The 18,533-nt window shown below is 47.8% G+C and overlaps 1 protein-coding gene across 11 annotated transcripts in view; it reads right to left on the bottom strand.

Moving 5' to 3' along the window:
* Positions 1 to 18,533, bottom strand: part of ZNF532 (zinc finger protein 532) — a 109,742-nt gene that overhangs the window by 66,131 nt on the left and 25,078 nt on the right. The window lies entirely within an intron of this gene.

Below are 18,533 nucleotides of genomic sequence, written 5' to 3'. Positions count from 1 at the left end.
ATAGGTGATCTTTTATAAAAGAAAGGTAATAGAGAAAGGACTGACTTTAGCTTCTCCTTCCCTGCACAGCTTGATTATCAGACGGAATTAGCTTTACTGTAACAATGCCTTTCATGTCATTTGTACTCTATAAAACATACCTTCCTTCAAAGGCACTAACAGTCTTTTAATTTAAACCTAAACCCCATATAAATAACCTATAATTCACTAACAGCATTTGCGCTTAATGTAGAATGCCCTTTCACCCAAAGACAGTGAAAGTATCTGCAGGGAGAATGCGAGGCCTGTTTACAAAAAAGGAAATTGAAAGAACTCGGGTCTGTCACATGATCACTTGATTCTCTCCTATGACACAGACCAAACATTTCCTTTGTTACCAAAGCCCTAAAATTATAGAAAGCTAGTTCGTCTTTGTTGGCAAAAGTCCAAAGTTACCAAGTCAAAAGAAAGATTTAAGAAAACCTTTTTCACCCCTTCATTATACTTCTTACACTTTCCGATAAAAGACACTTCTTCGTGGAGCAGTTTCCCAGTTTTAAACTAGAGAATGGCAGCGTAAAAGGCCCAGGTGTCACCTTGCCAGTGAACACTAACTTCAGATAATCCCCAGGGATGTGCCTACATGAGCCTGACCCGGCCTAAATCCAGGCCTGACCCGGTCCGGGTTCTGCCTCCAAAACGGATATGCAAAGTCAATCTGAGCAGTGAAAACGTCGGATTTCCCGTTTAAATGCGGAAACTAACCTTTTCTTTCATGAAAACCAGTAAACTCTGAATCATCATAATCCTAGTATATACTGACCACCTTGTAGGTATTATACAAACTTTCCATAGAACAACTAAAATAATACAACGTCTGTTATTCTTTTGGGGAGACCACATTTGTCACTATTTTCTAGCACTGTGCAGACACTGAAGCCCTTTTTAAAGAAACAATTCAACAGAGTAATGAGTCTAACATATATTTCTAACCCCCTTACCTTTCCTTCAAATACAAAATGTTCTTGGGTGCCTGGGGGGGGCTCAGTTGGTTGAGCGACAGACTTGGGTCTCAGGTCTTGATCTCATGGTTCCTGAGTTTGAGCCCCGTCTACATCGGGTTCCGTGCTGATAGCACACAGCCTGCTTTGGATCCTCTGTCCCCCTCTCTCTCTGCCCCGCTCCCACTCATTCTCTCTTTCTCTCTCTCTCTCTCTCTACCCCCCCCCCCAAACTGAACATAAATATATATAACATACGTGTTAATATATATTATATATACATATACATAACATTCTTACAACACGTTAACATTAAGCAGTGTTTCGCATTCAATTTGTTCCTCCTAGTAAATGAATCTAGCACTCCTGGTTTTTACCAAGTCTTCAAAGACATAAATGGGACTTGCTTTCTCCTGGCTGCCCACATTTTCCCCATTATCCTAGCCTGCAGACCTTTGGTTCTTACTCTATCAACAGCCCCTCTCTCACCTTTAGTGTTCTCTGGGCTCCCCACCATTATATCTCCCATCCACAAAAGGAAGGAAAAAAAAAAAACAGGGGAAGAAAAAGGGAAGGGGAGAAAGAAAGAAATCACATCCCTTTATCCTCAACTGACCTTCTGCCTTCCACTTCTATCCGTCCCACTTGAATCTGAATTGCTTATAAAAGAAAAATATTTTCTCACTGCAATTCCATTCCAAATACCAAGCAGGTTCAGTTACACAGGTCGGCCCCGCACTTCTGCACTTGGCCTAAACCAGCTGGGAACAGATGTCTGTTTTGTGGTGTTTCCAAGAACGGGGAAAAAAATCTGATCAGCTCAGTCCCTGGAGCAGCTGTTAAGAACCTCTGCCTTGGGGCCCCTGGGGGGCTCAGTAGGTTAGCGCCCCACTCCTGATCTCAGCTCGGGTCACGATCTCAAGGTTCCTGGGCTCAAGCCCCGCATCGGGCTCACGTCGGGCTCACTGCTGTCTGTCTGTCAGCCTGTCGGCACAGAGCCCGCTTCAGATCCTCTGTCTCCGTCTCTCTCTGCCCCTCCCCAACTCACGCTCTCCCCCCCTCTCTCAAAAAATAAGAACGTGAAAACAAATGATCGTAATAAAAACACCCACGCACACATATACACACACGTACACACCAAAGTGTGCACAGCTCTGAAGAAAACCAAGCAACAACAAATGGATCTACGGAGAATCTCTTAAGAATTACATGCCATTTGAAGGCTCCCTGCAAGTGACAAGATGCTAAAGGAAAATGTTCATTCTACCTTTTCCCTCCACACTCATCAGACCCTGATGAATCTTAACAATAAGCCAGAGCACCTGGTAGGTCTACAGGTTCTTCTGCAGCCACAGGGTGGAAGTGTGACCTGTGGCATCACCACCTCCCACCTTTCTGCACTGGTTGGGGGTCTGGTTATGCACCCACCACTCCCCCCCCAAGGGCAGAAGCACATTTTCTACACAGCCTACACCAGGGTACCATGTGGTATATGAAAAGACACTTCACACACAGGGTGAAAAGAACACAATGTATGTTTTGTTGATTCTGGATGAATTAACAAGAAATTAGTAGATATGGTTGCTATTTATCCAGAATAGATGTTCACTTGTTTCACTAAATCCTCATATTAATGTCGGTATGATCCTTGCATCAATTCTCGATACGCAGATACTTTGGCCAAGTGTTTCCTTCTTAATACTGGATGCTCCCGATGTGAAATAGAACTGATGTGAAAGTTCAAAACCCTTCTGGAAATATAAACACAGCACCACTTAATCAGGGCACAACCTTGGGAGATACAAGAATAAAACACAGCAGCTTTCCTGCACATCCGCACTGTCCTCAAGGCTATGCCACCAGGTTCCTCCCTGCCCTCCTGGCCCGTCCCCTCTCCCCAGCCCTGCAGGAACAGCCAGGGGAACGTCCTTCCACATAAGCAAAGAGCCTCTACAAACCTCAGCCCTTCCCAAAGCTCAACCTGCAATCCTTGGCCGACGTCCCACGTCACCCCCCTAAAGAAGGTCACCCTTAGATCCAAGCGCTCAAAGCTCAGCCATGAAGGTTTCCTTTGCTTGGCCCACGGAGGCCTCTCCGGCGGCCAAGACGATCTCCAGGGCAGAGAGCAGACCCCTGCACTTATCCCCCAGGGAGCCCCGCCTCCCCCGTCTCACTCAGCTTCACGATGCTCTCTTCCACACTGCTGACTCCCACGCTGCCAGAGGACAGAGGTGGTTCCTCACCTTCCCCCTTCCCTCCTTCCTGCTCTGTCCCTTTTTCTCCCTGCAATTGGCCTCAGAGATGGCAGGCACCAGGGGAGACCTCTTCGGGTTCCTGGCATGCTGCTTTTAGTCAAGGACTCGGATCGCTGGGACAAATTCTGTACCTCCGGATCCCTGCCGGCCCCTCTGCGATCCACTCTCCTGATACCACTGCTACAATCCAGGGGCTGCAGGAAGGAATTTGGGGGGGGGGGGGGGGAGAAGACACTACTCTGCATCACAATTTTGGGGGTGGACACACACTTCTATGCATTTATTAAAACCCAGAGAACTTTACTGTATGAAAATGGAGGCGGGGAAGACAACCAGGAATGATGGGAGGTCCCAAACGAAAGAGCAACTGTAAGAAAGAACCTAACTACATCACGGTGAGTAGTATCGGCGTGCAGAAGACAGAGGGAAGAAAAGAACTAGCCGAAGTTAATGGGAAAACGCAATTCTGACTGTACACGAGAGGCTGGAGAGGAAGAAAACTGTGCACGTCTTGTCCTCCACAGTCAGTCCCAAAACTGCTGACTGGAGTACAGCCTGTAATCGTCAGTAGTGTTAGATCAATGGTAATTGTTCAGTTTGGATCAGTGTTACAATTATGCAAGGTGGTCAGGGAAAGCTGGGGAAAGGGTACGTAGACACTCTTTGCGTTATTTTTGCAACTTTTCTGTAAGTTACAATAATTTCAAAACAGTTTCATGAAGACGCATACAATCAGTTAATAGCGTGTAGCTACGAAATGACATCAAGCAGGTGCCTCGCAGCTAGAAAACACTCCGTTCGACGGCCCATTCCCAGTCCCCGTTGCCTCGTGCCTGTTCCATCGCCTGTGTCCTTTCCCACTGCCCGTGGCCTTGCAGCAGAATTTCATTCCCCGGCCGGCCATCTTTCCCTCCCGTGGACCCCGGCAGCCAGCTAGTTACGAATATTCTAAGTCTCTAAAGGAGGAACGCAGGAGTCCCCAAATTCTGATCTGACCAAAGGTCCCGTAATGATTTCCCAAAAGGCTCTACCGATGTCTGCTGCTGCCACTATGCATCAGAGTTTCTTTAGGTGCTTCTTGTCCCTCGACTTCATATTAATAATATCAGCAAATGCCTAAGGTGGCAAAAAGGTAACTTACTATATACCAATTTCTACGTTATTGATTATTACCAAGTTTAAACTTTTTCCCACATGGTTTGCTTACCAGCTGTAAGGAGTGGGTGTTCGATGAATAATGGACGGAGGCACGGAGGGACATGATGAACGTCCCATCTACTTCTTTCTGCCGCTCTAGGAAATAACGGACCAACCTACACGCTTCGTCACTGAGCTGATAGTAACAAGCAGGAGCGTACAAAACCCACCCATGCCACAGTCCCCGGAACACGTTGGTTTCTATTAACAAACCCTGGTGGAAAGACTGAGCATTTACTGTCCCAGCTACACAACACGCAGACAACGGGTGGGAGGGCAGAATACCCCCCTTCCACACCTACCGTCCCTCTGCTCTGACCTCTTTGTGTCAGAAAATTCTCCACCTAAACACAGAGGGGAGCAAACGGTACCTGCACGTGACCCCGGGGACAGGGGAGGACTGGTAGTTATTTAGAGAGAAGGTCGTCGTCATCAAACACACAGCGCGTAAAGCACAGCGAGCAGGAGTGGCCGCTGGTCAGACAATTTCAAGGGATGTTTCCTACTCTTCTCATCCCACAACCAGACGGGAGACCCACCGCTATGGCCAGGACACCTACCCGGCCACGCATTCAGGACCCACTGTGGAGAACGGTTTGTGATCGCTAACCTTCATCGCCGGGTATCTGGACTTGAGCGAGGGAAGGGAAGACAGTAAGTGGGCAGCACCCTCAGGTGGGGAGGCTGGCACTGAGGGGCCCGGGGGGAGGTCCCGCACAGAACCCACGGGCCGAGGAATGAGCCTCAGTTGGGATCAGAGCTGGAGGCTGGGGCTTAAATGACCCACCAGGTCAGAACCAGAGAGGCGGATGGACGAGATGCCCAGAGCAGAGGCGCAGGGGCACTGCCCTTGCCTGAGCCCACCTGATCTCTACAGCCCCCAAACCAGTGCACAACTACAGTTTACACACACACACAGCACTTCAGAGTTTGCACCATTTCCCACAAACAGCGGCTCTGTCCTCTGAAATGGTGGGACATTGGAGAAGGTCAAGACCTGAGAGCTGTGCCTCCTCCGAATCCTCAGCACCCTCCCCACCGGAGCCCCAAGGATTATATAAAACTCTTAAGTTTTGAGTCTTAGTTAATAAAGAAAAATCAGTCAGGCCCCTGGGTGGCTCAGTCGGTAAAGCATCTGACTCTTGGTTTAAGCTCAGGCCTTGATCTCAGGGTTGTGAGTTCAAGTCCCCATTGAGCTCGACACTGGGTGTGGAGTCTATTTAAAAAAAAAAAAAAAAAGAACAACCAATAATTAACGTGATGTGAAGAACAAAAAAAAAAAAAATAATATATACCTCCATGTGTTTTGAGACCCACACTCAATAAGAAAGTGGGTCTGGTATAGCGTTTCCCATAAAGATCAGATATAGAAGAAATTACATCCTGAAGATGTAAATGTTATATTATTCCAGCCACCTATACTTTAATCTCCTTCATTTAACCCTGTCACTACTCTTGGCATTCTCTGTCATCGAGGCTAGACTGTAAACTGGGAAAGACAAATGCAAATCTCTAGTTCCCAAGTCCATTTGATGTCATCGATTTATGTTGCCTTCATAAAACCAAATGCTCAAAATTTAATTTTAATGAGTTTTTAACTATCTCCCTAAGATTCACAAATCTGTAAAAATTCTTGGGACCTATACTAAAAGATACAAACTACAGACCAAAAATATCGTCAACCTAAATTCAATCCCGTTAGCCAGATTTCTATCTAGTGTCAATACCGGAGCTCAGACCACATAAAAAAGCAGCTTAACTCCCCACGCAAGAAATAATGATTTTGTATTGACGTAGTTTTCTAAAACCTGAAGCTACACGAACCAACTCTGCACAGTCTTATTGAAAGGTTCGACAAGAGGAAGAGGAAAGTGAGTCATTTGAGACAGTGAGCCCAGGGCTAGGGCAGATGCCTTGCGAAGACCAAAAGTGGGGATACCCAGTACACGGATCTTGGTTTCTGACACCATTTTCCACTAAAAGGAACCAGGGTTCCTTGGAGAGATGGCTGATTCTAGGATCTGGCAGGAAATGCACAAGAAGAACCTGAGGCACCTTGGGAGTGCCAGGAAGTAAGAAAGTGCCCCAAAACGAAACAGCTACATTGACAGGGGCTTGTCAAAGGAACACACAGATCAACTGAAAAAGCTCCCAATGGCCGAAGCTTGTACAATTTGAGCAACAAGTAAAGCAATACTGGATTATATCTCAAAGTATAAAATAAAAACCCATGAGTCCGTAATGATAGAAATGATTAAAATAGGGGAGCCTGGGTGGTTCAGTCGGTTGAGCATCTGACTCTTGATGTCAGCTCAGGCAATGATCTCTCCTTCTCCCTCTGCCCCTCTTCCCTGCTCACGCTCTCACTTTCAATCTTTAAAAAAAAAAAAAAAAAAACGGGGGGGGGGGGGCCTGGGTAGATCAGTTGGGTGAGCGTCCGACTTGAGCTCAGGTCATGATCTCACCGTTCTTGAGTTCAAGCCCCGCATTGGGTTCTGTGCTGACAGCTCAGAGCCTGGACCCTGCTTCGGATTCCGTGTCTCCCTCTCTTTGCCCCACCCTCACTTGCGCTCTGTCTCATTCTGTCTCTCAAAAATGAATAAACATTAAAAAAACAATTTTTTTTAAAGATTGAAAATATAAATGGGAGAAAGCAGACAAATCTCCTGTACAGAGGAATTCCAAATAACTTAATAACTTATATAGATGCCCCGTCCTTATGAAGGTGAAAAGTAACTCCCCACTCCTTACGTGACTTTCTTCTAAAGAGGACGGAATGGAAAGGGGAAAGAAAAGAGTAAATTTAGGGGAAGAGCCTGACAAACACTCTCTGGGCCAGGTGACCAAGGTCAACATCAACAGTGAGGACTCACATGGATAGCACATCCCCTTGATGTGACGAGAACACATGTTATCCCAGAAACACACTCCCCCAGCCTCACCACGAGAAACACACTGGACAAATGCCAATTGCTGGACAGTCCACAAAATGCCTGACCACTACTCAAAACGCTGTAAGATCATGAAAAACCAGGGGAGCCCGAGAAAGCATCACAGCCAAGAAAAGACTAAGGAGATGTGATGACTGAATATAATGTGATGTCCTGGATGGGCTGCTGGGACAGAACAGGGCAGCGGGTAAAAACAGAGTAAATCTAAAGAAACCAGGGACTTCAGTTAGTGTTTTTAAAAGCGAGTAAGAGGGGCGCCTGGGTGGCGCAGTCGGTTAAGCGTCCGACTTCAGCCAGGTCACGATCTCGCGGTCTGTGAGTTCGAGCCCCGCATCAGGCTCTGGGCTGATGGCTCAGAGCCTGGAGCCTGTTTCCGATTCTGTGTCTCCCTCTCTCTCTGACCCTCCCCCGTTCATGCTCTGTCTCTCTCTGTCCCAAAAATAAATAAAAAACGTTGAAAAAAAAAAAAAAAAACTTTAAAAAAATAAAATCTTTAAAAAAAAAAAAAAAAAAAAAAAAAAAAAAAAAAAGCGAGTAAGAGAGAGATAATGAAGAGCCAGCTCGGGGGGGGGGGGGGGGGGGGGGGGGGGTTACAATGTAAAGAGGGGGCTGGGACAAGCAGAAGATGGGTAACCTCCACACCCGACCTTGCAAACAATGCCGGCCAAAGCATTACAAACACGGTATTCCCAAAGCGTTTACGTAATCGCTCTCTACATGTGGAGATTAATTTTCCCTTTTATCCTCTTACCAAGAATCTGCCTCAAGGTCAGCCACTGACTAATCAAAATGACTTAGCAACTTTTAAACCAAAGTTTATCAGAAATAGAACTTCCAGGGGCGCCTGGCTAGTTCGGTTGGTGGAGCCTGTGATTCCCGATCTCCAGTTGTGAGTTCGAGCCCCACTTTGGGTATAGAGATTGCTTAAAAAATAAAATCTTTAAAACAAAAAAAAGGAAGGAAGGAAGGAAGGAAGGAGGGAAGGAAGGAAGGAAGGGAGGGAGGAAGGGAGGGAGGGAGGAGGGGAGGGAAGGGAATTTCCCGAAGCTTACATATTCCATGCTTTCTGCACACAAAATGACAGAGATGATCTTCTGCTACTACAGCTGGCCCCAGTTTGTGGCCAAAGATGTTAAATGATTTATTTGGGAGTCTCTTTCTGCCCAACGGCAAGTAATGTGACAAGTGGGTCACTGATAATTTCATGTGTAAGACAACAGCCTATAAAAATAATAGGTCTCCCCTAAATAAAGGTTTGGTTGTACAAGTCACATGGAAATCAATGAACTATTTACGCCTCTCACCATGCTTTTAGACACTAACAAGGCCGGTCTTTCCTTCCACGATAGCAATGTAAATGGGGTTTGCTGTTCCAAACTTTTGACGACGATAAACGGCAAGTCCTCTGCCCTTTCCTTAGAATAATCTCCCAGACATGCACCAAAATCCACACGTATCACCAGGCCAATGTAAGGAACGGCCCACACACAGGGTATACAAGGTAGACATTTAATTTTTTTTTAACTGTGGTAAAATACACATTCCACAAAATTGACCTTTTTTTTTTTATAATGTTTAATTTTGGGGGGGTGGGGAGGAGCAGAGAGAGAGAGGGAGAGGGAGACACAGAATGTGAAGCAGGTTCCAGGTTCTGAACTGTCAGCACAGAGCCCAACGCGGGGCTCCAACCCTCGAAACGTGAGACTGTGACGCTTCACCGACTGAGCCACCCAGGTGCCGCACAAAACTTACCATCTTAACTAAGTAATTTTTACATGAAGAGTATACAAAAATAACAGGAGCAAAAAATGCTACCTGCTCTTACTAACTGAAAACCTGGAGAGGAGGGCACCCTCTCACTTCAGCGAGGTTCAAACCTAATTTTTATTTCTAGCTGAGATAGCCAGTCAAAGGACCTGGGCGATATTTCTGACCCGACATCCCGCAATCATTTCAAGTATCTTCCACAGAGTTTCCCGTCTCTGTGACGGGACATCACTCTCCCCTCTCCAAAGGGGAGTTCAAAATGGGAACTAAGAGTAACAGCCATTGCACTGCGTTGTTGTATAAATGAAAATAAATAATACGTGGAAAGCACAAACACGTCGGCATTAAAATGCTATTTTGGGGGAGCACCTGGGTGGCTCAGTCGGTCAGGTGTCCGACTCTTGATTTCAGCTCAGGTCAAGATCTCGCGGCTCGGGGGTCCACACCCCACATGGGGCTCCACACTGACAATGTGGAGCCTGCTTGGGATTCTTTCTCTCCCCCTCTCTCTACGTCTCCCCCACTAAAGCTCACGCTGACTCTTTCTCAAAATAAATACATAAACTTACAAAAAAAAAATTGAAAACGTGGTCCCCAGGGCACCCGGGTGGCTCAGTCGACTGAGCATCCGACTCTTGATTTGGGCTCAGGTCATGATCTCAAGGCTCGTGAGACCAAGCCCTGTGTCAGGCTCTGCGCTGACAGTGTGGAGCCTGCTTGGGATTCTCTCTCTCTCTCTCCTTCTCTCTCTGCCCCTCCCACGGTCGCTCACTCTCTCGAGATAAATCTTTTTTTCAATAGTAAAATATGCTATTTCCTTCCTCTTTGTTGATTTGTTAGAATGGTAAAACAAAACAGAAGAAAAAAAAGGAAAACCAAATAAATGTTTTCGAGGCCAGAAAGTGAAGAAGGCTGGAGGCGACGATGGTTTGGTTGGAGGAAAAGGAGGTAGTTTACAGGGTGATGGCCCTGGTTCCTTATTGCATCTTATCTCACTTCAAAATGTATGGCCTTTCTCCTGACGCGGAGGTGCCTCCAGTCTTACCATCGGCCATTGCTAGGGTCACCTGGAGTTCGAAGACACAGTTTCCTCTCAAAAGGCAGCAAAATTTCAACTCACAGGCCAAAACACCCCAAGAGGTCTCTCTGGCTGTCCCGTAACCCTTTCTCCTAATTTCGAAACCCTTTTTCCCAGCCAAGCATGACCAAGGACTGGCTGCGGTCTCAACCGCTCCTTGCCCAACCTTGGCCCAACCCACGCCTCTACACCATGTTCACACGCTGACTGACACCACACCAGGCCTTGACTCACGCACCGGGCCCCGTGGACGGCTGAGCGCCAGCACGAGCACCCACAACAGGATGCGACGGAGGAAAGCCGTGCCAGGAGCCCTCAGCACAATCCCCCTGGCCAGAAGCCCCGGCCAGAGGAGCAGTACCCAAGTCTTATACCCAGGAGCCAACACTCCAGGAGATGCTGGAGAAGAACAGGAATGGACAGACTGGGCTCAGAGAAAAGTCAAAGCAAAAGGGGGCTAAAGAAGGCCTCATCACATTGCAGAGTTCTCTACCCACAGTCCTCCCGTTCTCTGGGGAGTTCAGCGAGTGCCCTTTCTTCGGGGAAACAGGAAGGGAGGCCGCCTTGGAGGCGGGAAAGAGGACCAGAGTCTGGCAGCTGTGAAGGCAAGGCGACCAGGGGCAAGGGCTCCCTGGCAGGCACCCCAAGAAGAAGAGGTCAGCGCCCACTCAGGACGGTCCCTAAGGCCACGCGAACTTGTGACCCTAATCTTGCAGGTGTGCTGGTCACCGTTTATGCAAGGTGCTGCTGTTACTGTGTCTGTCTTCTCTCCCTAACTGGTTCGGGCCATGGTCTCCAGCCACCCGTTAGCAATGCTCTCCCAGGAGGAGGTGTTCACTGAACAGCGATGGATGTGAGTGAGAACTACTCGGTGACTGAGGGGCACCAGGCCGGCTCAGTCAGTGGAGTGTGCACCTTGATCTCTGCGTCGTGAACGTGAGCCCCACGTTGGGCGTAGAGATTACCTAAAAAGGATCTTGAGGGAAAAAAAAAACTTGCTAAGTGACTGGAAGCAGTTACTTTCACAAGCACACAGCCTCCATTTCCTTGACCCAGAAGGCACTTGGGGGCCTGGATTCAAAGGCTCACCTTCCAGCTCCGGGTCAACTCCCCTCTAGAACCACTCCTCAGCCACTTGAAAATCACCAGAAGCCAAAAAGGACAGGAAGGCAACTGATCCAGGCTAAGCAATTCCTGGTTCCAAAAGATCCAAGCTCAGGTCAAGAAAAGACATTAAACGAGGGAATAAAAAAGAGGGAAAGAGAGAAAGAGAGAGAATATGGAGTAAAATTCCTATGTCTGTCAGAAGGTGCTTTAGCCAATCCTTGGAATACAGAAGTAGAGGAACAGGCAGAGTGTTTTTGTATATTGGTATTCTGTACAAGGCAAAGAGCTTCCCATGAAAGAATGCTGACTGGATTCATGAGTTTCTTTCCCTTCCCTCCTGAAATCCTACAGGGATGACCCTGAAAGTATTTTTAAGAAGATAAAAACAGGCAAACACATAGAGACCAAAAGCATCTCGCAGCTGCTTAGGGCTGGGGGCGCTGGGAGACCTGGGGAGGGGCAGCTAAAGGGCACAGAGCTTCTCTCCGGGGGATGGAAAGTCCTCCAAGTGACCGTGGAGATGGTCACCCGACTCTGTGAGGACACTGACAACCACCGCACCGCACACGGGTGAACTCCATCTCTAAATAACATGCTGACCAAAAAACACCTACATCACATGCCCAGGAGGAAAGGACAGCAAGAATAGAGTCACGCCCAGCATAAGATACCAACAAAGATTTAGGAAAAGGGAGAGGACGGGAGAGCGGCAGCTGGCTCAGCGGGGTCACTTCCCAAGGTCATGCAGGAGGCTGCCGTGGAGACGGGACTTGAGTCCTAGGGAACTTCAAAGAAGCTCAGGCCTTAGGCTCGGAGAAGGAGATACCACATGCGGAAGGAGGAGTGGGTCCAAGGAGTGGCTAAAGAGCCCTTGTGCAATCCCCCGCCGCCCTGCGAGCTGGGGCAGCCAGGGGGAGGGCAACGGGGAACCCCCTCCCCGGGTGGCCGGGTCATCAAGTCACGGAGCAGGCTCGGGGTTCAAAGCACCCCGTCGTGAAGTAGGGGACAGAAAGCCCGGCCTGTGGCCTTTCGTTTCCTCCATCCCTAATGCCAACAGCCACATTTATTCCCCAGGCAGGAGAACAGACGAGTGAGTCTCCTAAGGAACAAAAGCTCCAGTGAGAAGATTCCAGATGCTGACTAGTGGGATCCTGCAATGAAACGTCCAGCTCCACGAGCGATCAGAGAACTACCCCCCCCCCACCCCCAAAAAGCAGGTCAGAGCTTCCAACCTGCTTTTCACAGCCTCATCCTTAACTCAGACTGCCGGACCAGAGAGAAAGCCTCCAACAGGAAAGAGACCAGAATAAATAAAGAATAAAAAAACAAAAAGAGGACAGAAATGCTGGGAAAATGGAAGACTATATACACAGAGAGTAGCCTCGAAGAAAAAAAGAGCAGGAAGTTACGGAACACAAGCACCCAAAGGAGAAGAAGGAACTTTTAGAAATAATAAATAACTGCAACAAAAGCTGAAATGGGAAAAAATAAATACACAAGTCAGGTCAAAGAAATGAGGGTGTCTCCCAGAAAGCAGAAAGAGATCCGGACAATGAAAGGCACAAGGCGCAAACATTAAAAGTTCAATCCGGGGGTGCCTGGGTGGCTCAGTTGGTTAAGCGTCCAACTTTATTTAAGCTCAGGTCATGATCTCATAGCTCCTGAGTTCCAGCCCCGAGTTGGGTTCTGTGCTGATAGCTCAGAGCCTGGAGCCTGCTTCAGATTCTATGTCTCCCTCTCTCTCTCTGCCCCTCCCTCGTTCACACTCTGTCTCTCTCTCCCAGTCTCTCAAAAATGAATAAAACATAAGGAAGGAAGGAAGGAAGGAAGGAAGGAAGGAAGGAAGGAAGGAAGGAAGAAAGGAAGGAAGGAAGGAAGGAAGGAAGGAAGGAAGAGAGAGAGAGAGAGAGAGAGACAGAAAGAAAAGAGAGGATGTTATCAGAGAAAAGCTACAGGAATATCTCCCAAGACTAAGGAAGCGAAGTCTCGTCCTACAAGGGCCTGCACAGGGCTGCCAGATAAAATATAAGATGCCCAGTTAAATGTGAATTTCAGATAAACAATGATTCCTTTTTCCGCAGAAGTACGTTCCATTGTTTATCTGGGCATCTTGGATGTTTTATTTGCGAAACCTGCAAACCCTCTACCTCTGATGGCCGAGCACATCAAATGAAAACAGTCCACGCCACAGCAAAGTTAAAGAACATCAAAAATTTAAGGGGCGCCGGGTGGCTCAGTCGAGCGTCTTGACTCTTGATTTTGGCTCCGGTCATGACCCCGGGGTCATAGGATCCAGATCCTGCCCCTGGCCCTGCCACGTGGCAGCGCAGGAGCCTGCTTGGGATTCTCTCTCCCTCTCTCTCTGCCCCTCCCCTGCTTGCTCTCTGTATCTTTCTCAAAATAAATAAACTCTAACTAAAAACAAAAACACTAAAAAGGTAAGAGGTACCAGAAACAACTGTCTGGGATCTCCCACACCCCAGGCACCCCAGACGGGGTTTACTCCTGAATCCCAACAGCCCCTGGGGCACTCAGCACCTCTGTCTCCAGACAAAAGGAGCCTCTGCCCTGGGATTGTGCTTTAGACAGCCATTTATCTAAAGTACCAAAACACAGAGATTTGTTTTTTCTCTTCAGTCTCTTAGGAGTTTTGCTATTTTTTTTTCTTTAATTTTGGAAACTGGCTGAGTGAACAGGAATTACGGGAAAGAGTTGGGGAAGGGGGGAGGAGGGGAAATGGTGTGTGTACGAAGACCACAGCCTCTGCCCTGGGGTGCCAGACCTCCCTGACTCCCAGCTGCACAGAAGGGATAGGTTTACAAATGCCTGGAAATCCTCAGTCACAAAAGTTAGGCTTGAGAGAAGTTCGAGAAAATTATGCTGGAAGGAGACTCCAGCCCCCCGGGCTCCCTGGGAAGCCTGAGCCAGAGGCTGGGTCCAGGAGGTCAGGCCCGGCTTCTACCGGCTGCTCCGAGGACCAGGTTGCCTTCAGACTTTGGGTCTTGAGGAGGCAGGCTTCGAGGCCCTGGGTGGGGACAGGGACCAGGCCAAAGATGCAGCTTGATTTAAACCTTTTAAATATTTAGGTATATGGTATATACCTTTTAAATATTTAAATATACCTTTTAAATATTTCATTACACCTTTTAAATATTTAGCCATCTGGTCTCCATTTGTAGTCTTGCCCCAGGCTCTGCTCTGCAACATTAAAGGCAGGCCTGGGGGCCATTATTATCATCATCATCATTATCATCGTCATCATTATTCCTGTCTCATATACCAGGCAGATAAAGTTTAAGTATCTTGCTCAGGAACCTATGTCCAGTAAATGTTAGAGGACGGACGAGAAGACACAGTCGAGGCTCGTAACGTCCATCAGAGTAGTCAGGAGGTAATATCTACAATGGAAGAAATCCCAAGTCAGCAGTATAAGAATATTACTTAGAAACGAGAGAGGCGGGGCGCCCGGGTGGCTCGGTCGGTTAGGCGTCCGACTTCTGCTCAGGTCATGATCTCACGGTCCGTGAGTTCGAGCCCCGCGTCGGGCTCTGTGCTGACAGCTCGGAGCCTGGAGCCTGTTTCAGATTCTGTGTCTCCCTCTCTCTCTGCCCCTCCCCTGTTCATGCTCTGTCTCTCTCTGTCTCAAAAATAAATAAACGTTAAAAAAAAAAAAATCAAAAAAAAAAAAAAAAAAAAAGAAACGAGAGAGGCAATAACAGAAGACCAGATCAAAGAGTAGAAATTCGGGGCGCCTGGGTGGCTCAGTCGGTTAAGCGTCCGACTTCAGCTCAGGTCATGATCTCACAGTCCGTGAGTTCGAGCCCCGCGTCGGGCTCTGTGCTGACAGCTTGGAGCCTGGAGCCTGCTTTGGATTCTGTGTCTCCCTCTCTCTCTCTGCCCCTCCCCTGCTCATGCTCTATCTCTGTCTCAAAAATAAGTAAAAACATTAAAAAAAAAAAAAAGAAATTAACTGCTCACAGGGATGAGGACTAAAAAATAGTGTTGGATTCTTCCAAATCTATGTGCATGTATTACTTTGACAAAAAAATTAAAATTGTCAGAAATAGTTAAGTAACCACCTTAACTTCAAGTCTTTTCTCTCCACAGAAACAACTTAAAAAAAAAAAAAAATCACTCTGCTCCTCAAGCTTGTCTCCAAAAAGGTATAAAACCTACTGGTGGCTTTTCCTAATGTAAATGCAAATCTGTCACAATCAGAAAACAGTTCACTAATGGTAACCCTTAGGGCGTCACTGCATTTAGCGTGGTCTCAAAACTGTTTACAGTGAAATACGGCATATTCCGTTATTTGCTGGAAAAAATGTTTTATAACTGAAAACCCAGAAACAGTCATTTTTTATTGCAAAATTAGGTTTCATGAATATTCAGAAAGAATTTGTAAATGCGTTTTTCTTTTTTAGGTCTCTCTTCCCCCAACCTCAATGCATTTAGAAGACCCTTACCCAGGCAGAGTTAAAAATAAAGGAAGAAAAAAAAAAAGGTATGGAGGACGGTTCAGCATCCAACTCCTTTTAGATTATCTATATTCCAGAAAACGACACAGCTTATAAAGTTACTGGTTTAATTCGGAAACGGCTGTTCCGACAAGCCCACCAAATCCAAGAGCACACGTAATGAAATGTCAACTGCCCCTCAGACGGGGGCCAGTATCAAAGAGAAATTCCAACCTGGAGAATCGTTTTGCGTGTTTCTGTACAAGCCTTGGCGGAGGGAGAAACAGAAAGAACACAGAAAAAGGCTTACAACCTAAGACTTGACCCCGCAACAAAACCACGGCCCTTTCAAGAACTGCAGTATCCTTTTCCCGTCTAGCTAACCAGGCTGCCCATTTTAAAACGTGAGGTCACACAGGGCTCGGGGCTGGTCTCCCAGCTTGCCCCCTTGCTCCTTTATTTCCATACGCCCCATTCCCGAGCCTCACCTGCCTTCCTCCGGTTCAAAGCCTCCTGAAGACCCCTCTAACCGAGCACCCCCAACCTGCTTCGATCTGCCCCGTTTATTGGTCTAACATTCGCATACGTCACGCGGTGCCGTTTCATTTACAAAGTACCTCTAAAGAAAGACGTGAAGTGGTTTATAGGAAGAGATACAGGAGGACCAGAAACTCTGCAGAGGCAGAGGAATACAAAGGCAGCCACTTGGACGCGTATGCCGAAGGTGTTCCAGGCATGTGCCGCCACCCTCCTTCCTCAGCTTCCTGCCCAGGCACCGGGGACGGCTCCCACTGGATCCCAGCAGACACGCCGGATAACAACTGCTGCATTTCCACTCCGGGGAGGTGCCCGCGACGGGCCAATTCACAGAGACGCAAAGCAGAGTAGACGTTACCGGTGCGGGGGACGGCGGGAAGGGAAGGCTATCGTCCAACTGGTCCAGAGTTTTTGCTGGGGGTGGGTGATGAGCAAGTTTGGCGGACAGTGATGTATTCGATGCCACTGGGCTGTATACTCACGAACGGCGAAAACAAAAACCACCACGTTACGCAAATTTTACCACAAGTAAAGAAAAAATCTACACCGAACGGAGAGGAACAGGGAGGACAAGTCAGTTAGGGCAAATTTTAAAATGAAGGTTTTAGAGCCGTATCCCTCTTGCGACCCTCGTTAAGGAAACGGGCTGATGGATATCAGCAGAGTGCTGGTAACCTTTAGCAAGCGGCAGTCCGTCCCAGCCCTGATTGTTAGCACGTATCCATTTGTGTTCAGATGATCCCACGGCCACACATTTCAGGCTACGCAGAGGACATCACTGGGCGGCGGCGAAGAGGTGCAGGCAGTGGGCAAGTGAGCGGTGAGTGGTGGGGGGTAGGGGGGGGGGCGGCAACAGACCAAGACGCCTCCCGCCTCATCGTTTCCCAAAGTGTGGTCTGTTTACAGACAGGAAGATTCTAGAGTCCAATGGTTGAACAACATTTAAACTGGCGTCCCCTCGCAAGATTCCCTAAATCTTTATCCCCACCATCTTTTGAGACCTTTAATACACTGGTATACATTTTGAATCACAAAGAAGGGTTGGAGTATGAAATGTTTACATCTGTTTGCCCTCCAGACCCTCTTGTTCTTCTAAGAGCATCTCCGAGGTGCTCCCATGCCTCTTGGGAAATTTCCCTGTAAAGAAAGGAGTATTCATTTGCAGCCTACGAGCAGACCCACACAAAGCAGAGATGGCCGGGCATCCAGAAAATGCCTACCCCTCTGTAGAGTGCCACCACTACCGGATATGACTGGTGCAATCCGGTAGACAATCCCCGCAGGGCAAGCCAGTGTGGGTCAAATGTTAAGGACAACTTACACAGAAGAGCCCAAATGGAGCCTCTGCTGATTGGCCCAACGCCACAGGATTTGGGGGAACAAAGGGAAGGTTGGGCACAGTTTCTTTTGGTCTTTCCTACGGAATATAAACTTCTCTCCAGGTCCCACAGTGCATCTCAGAATCCCAATAACCCCCAAAGCCTTCATGTGTGTTAATTTCTAAAATATTCCAGGAAGGGCCAAGGATTCATCTAGATAAAACCGCCAAAATATCTAGAGAAAACTGATGAACTAGCTCATTTCACAGAATGCCAAGAAGGGCCTGAACACAGAGGAAGACCTCAAGCCTAATGGAAATGAAAGGGGCCTGGCAGAGATCAGAACTGCAGAAAAGGCAAATGATTAATTAATTCCTTACAGAAGGATAAGGAGGTCAATAATCTTAAAGCCTCACCAATTAACACCCAGAATGAGCCATGGTTTATTGGATTTGATTAGTGAGAATATTATTTTCACTTATTTTATTATTTCAACCCCTCCCAGAGGAAAGGCCCTCGGTGATGAAGATCGCGTATTTATGCTTCTTTGCAAAGGTGCTCAGGGGTGTCTGGGTGGCTAAGTCGGTTGAGCACCCGACTTCAGCTCAGGTCATGATTTCTGGTTCGTGCGTTCGAGCCCCGCATCAGGCCCGCTGCTGACAGCACAGTGCCTGCGTCAGATCCTCGGTCTCCCTCCCTTTCTGGTCCCCCGGCTGCTCACACTCACTCTCTCAAAAATAAATAAAACATTAAAAAAAGTGCTGGGAGGGGCGCCTGGGCAGCTCAACCGGTTAAGCGTCCGACTTCGGCTCAGGTCAGGATCTCGAGGTTCGTGGGTTCGAGCCCCGCGTCGGGCTCCGTGCTAACAGCTCAGAGCCTGGAGCCTGT

This window comes from Prionailurus viverrinus, chromosome D3, assembly GCF_022837055.1.
Source record: "Prionailurus viverrinus isolate Anna chromosome D3, UM_Priviv_1.0, whole genome shotgun sequence".
In the NCBI taxonomy this organism is placed as follows: Eukaryota; Metazoa; Chordata; class Mammalia; order Carnivora; family Felidae; genus Prionailurus; species Prionailurus viverrinus.
Note: the sequence above shows the minus strand (reverse complement) of the source record. Positions and strands in the feature narration are given on the sequence as shown.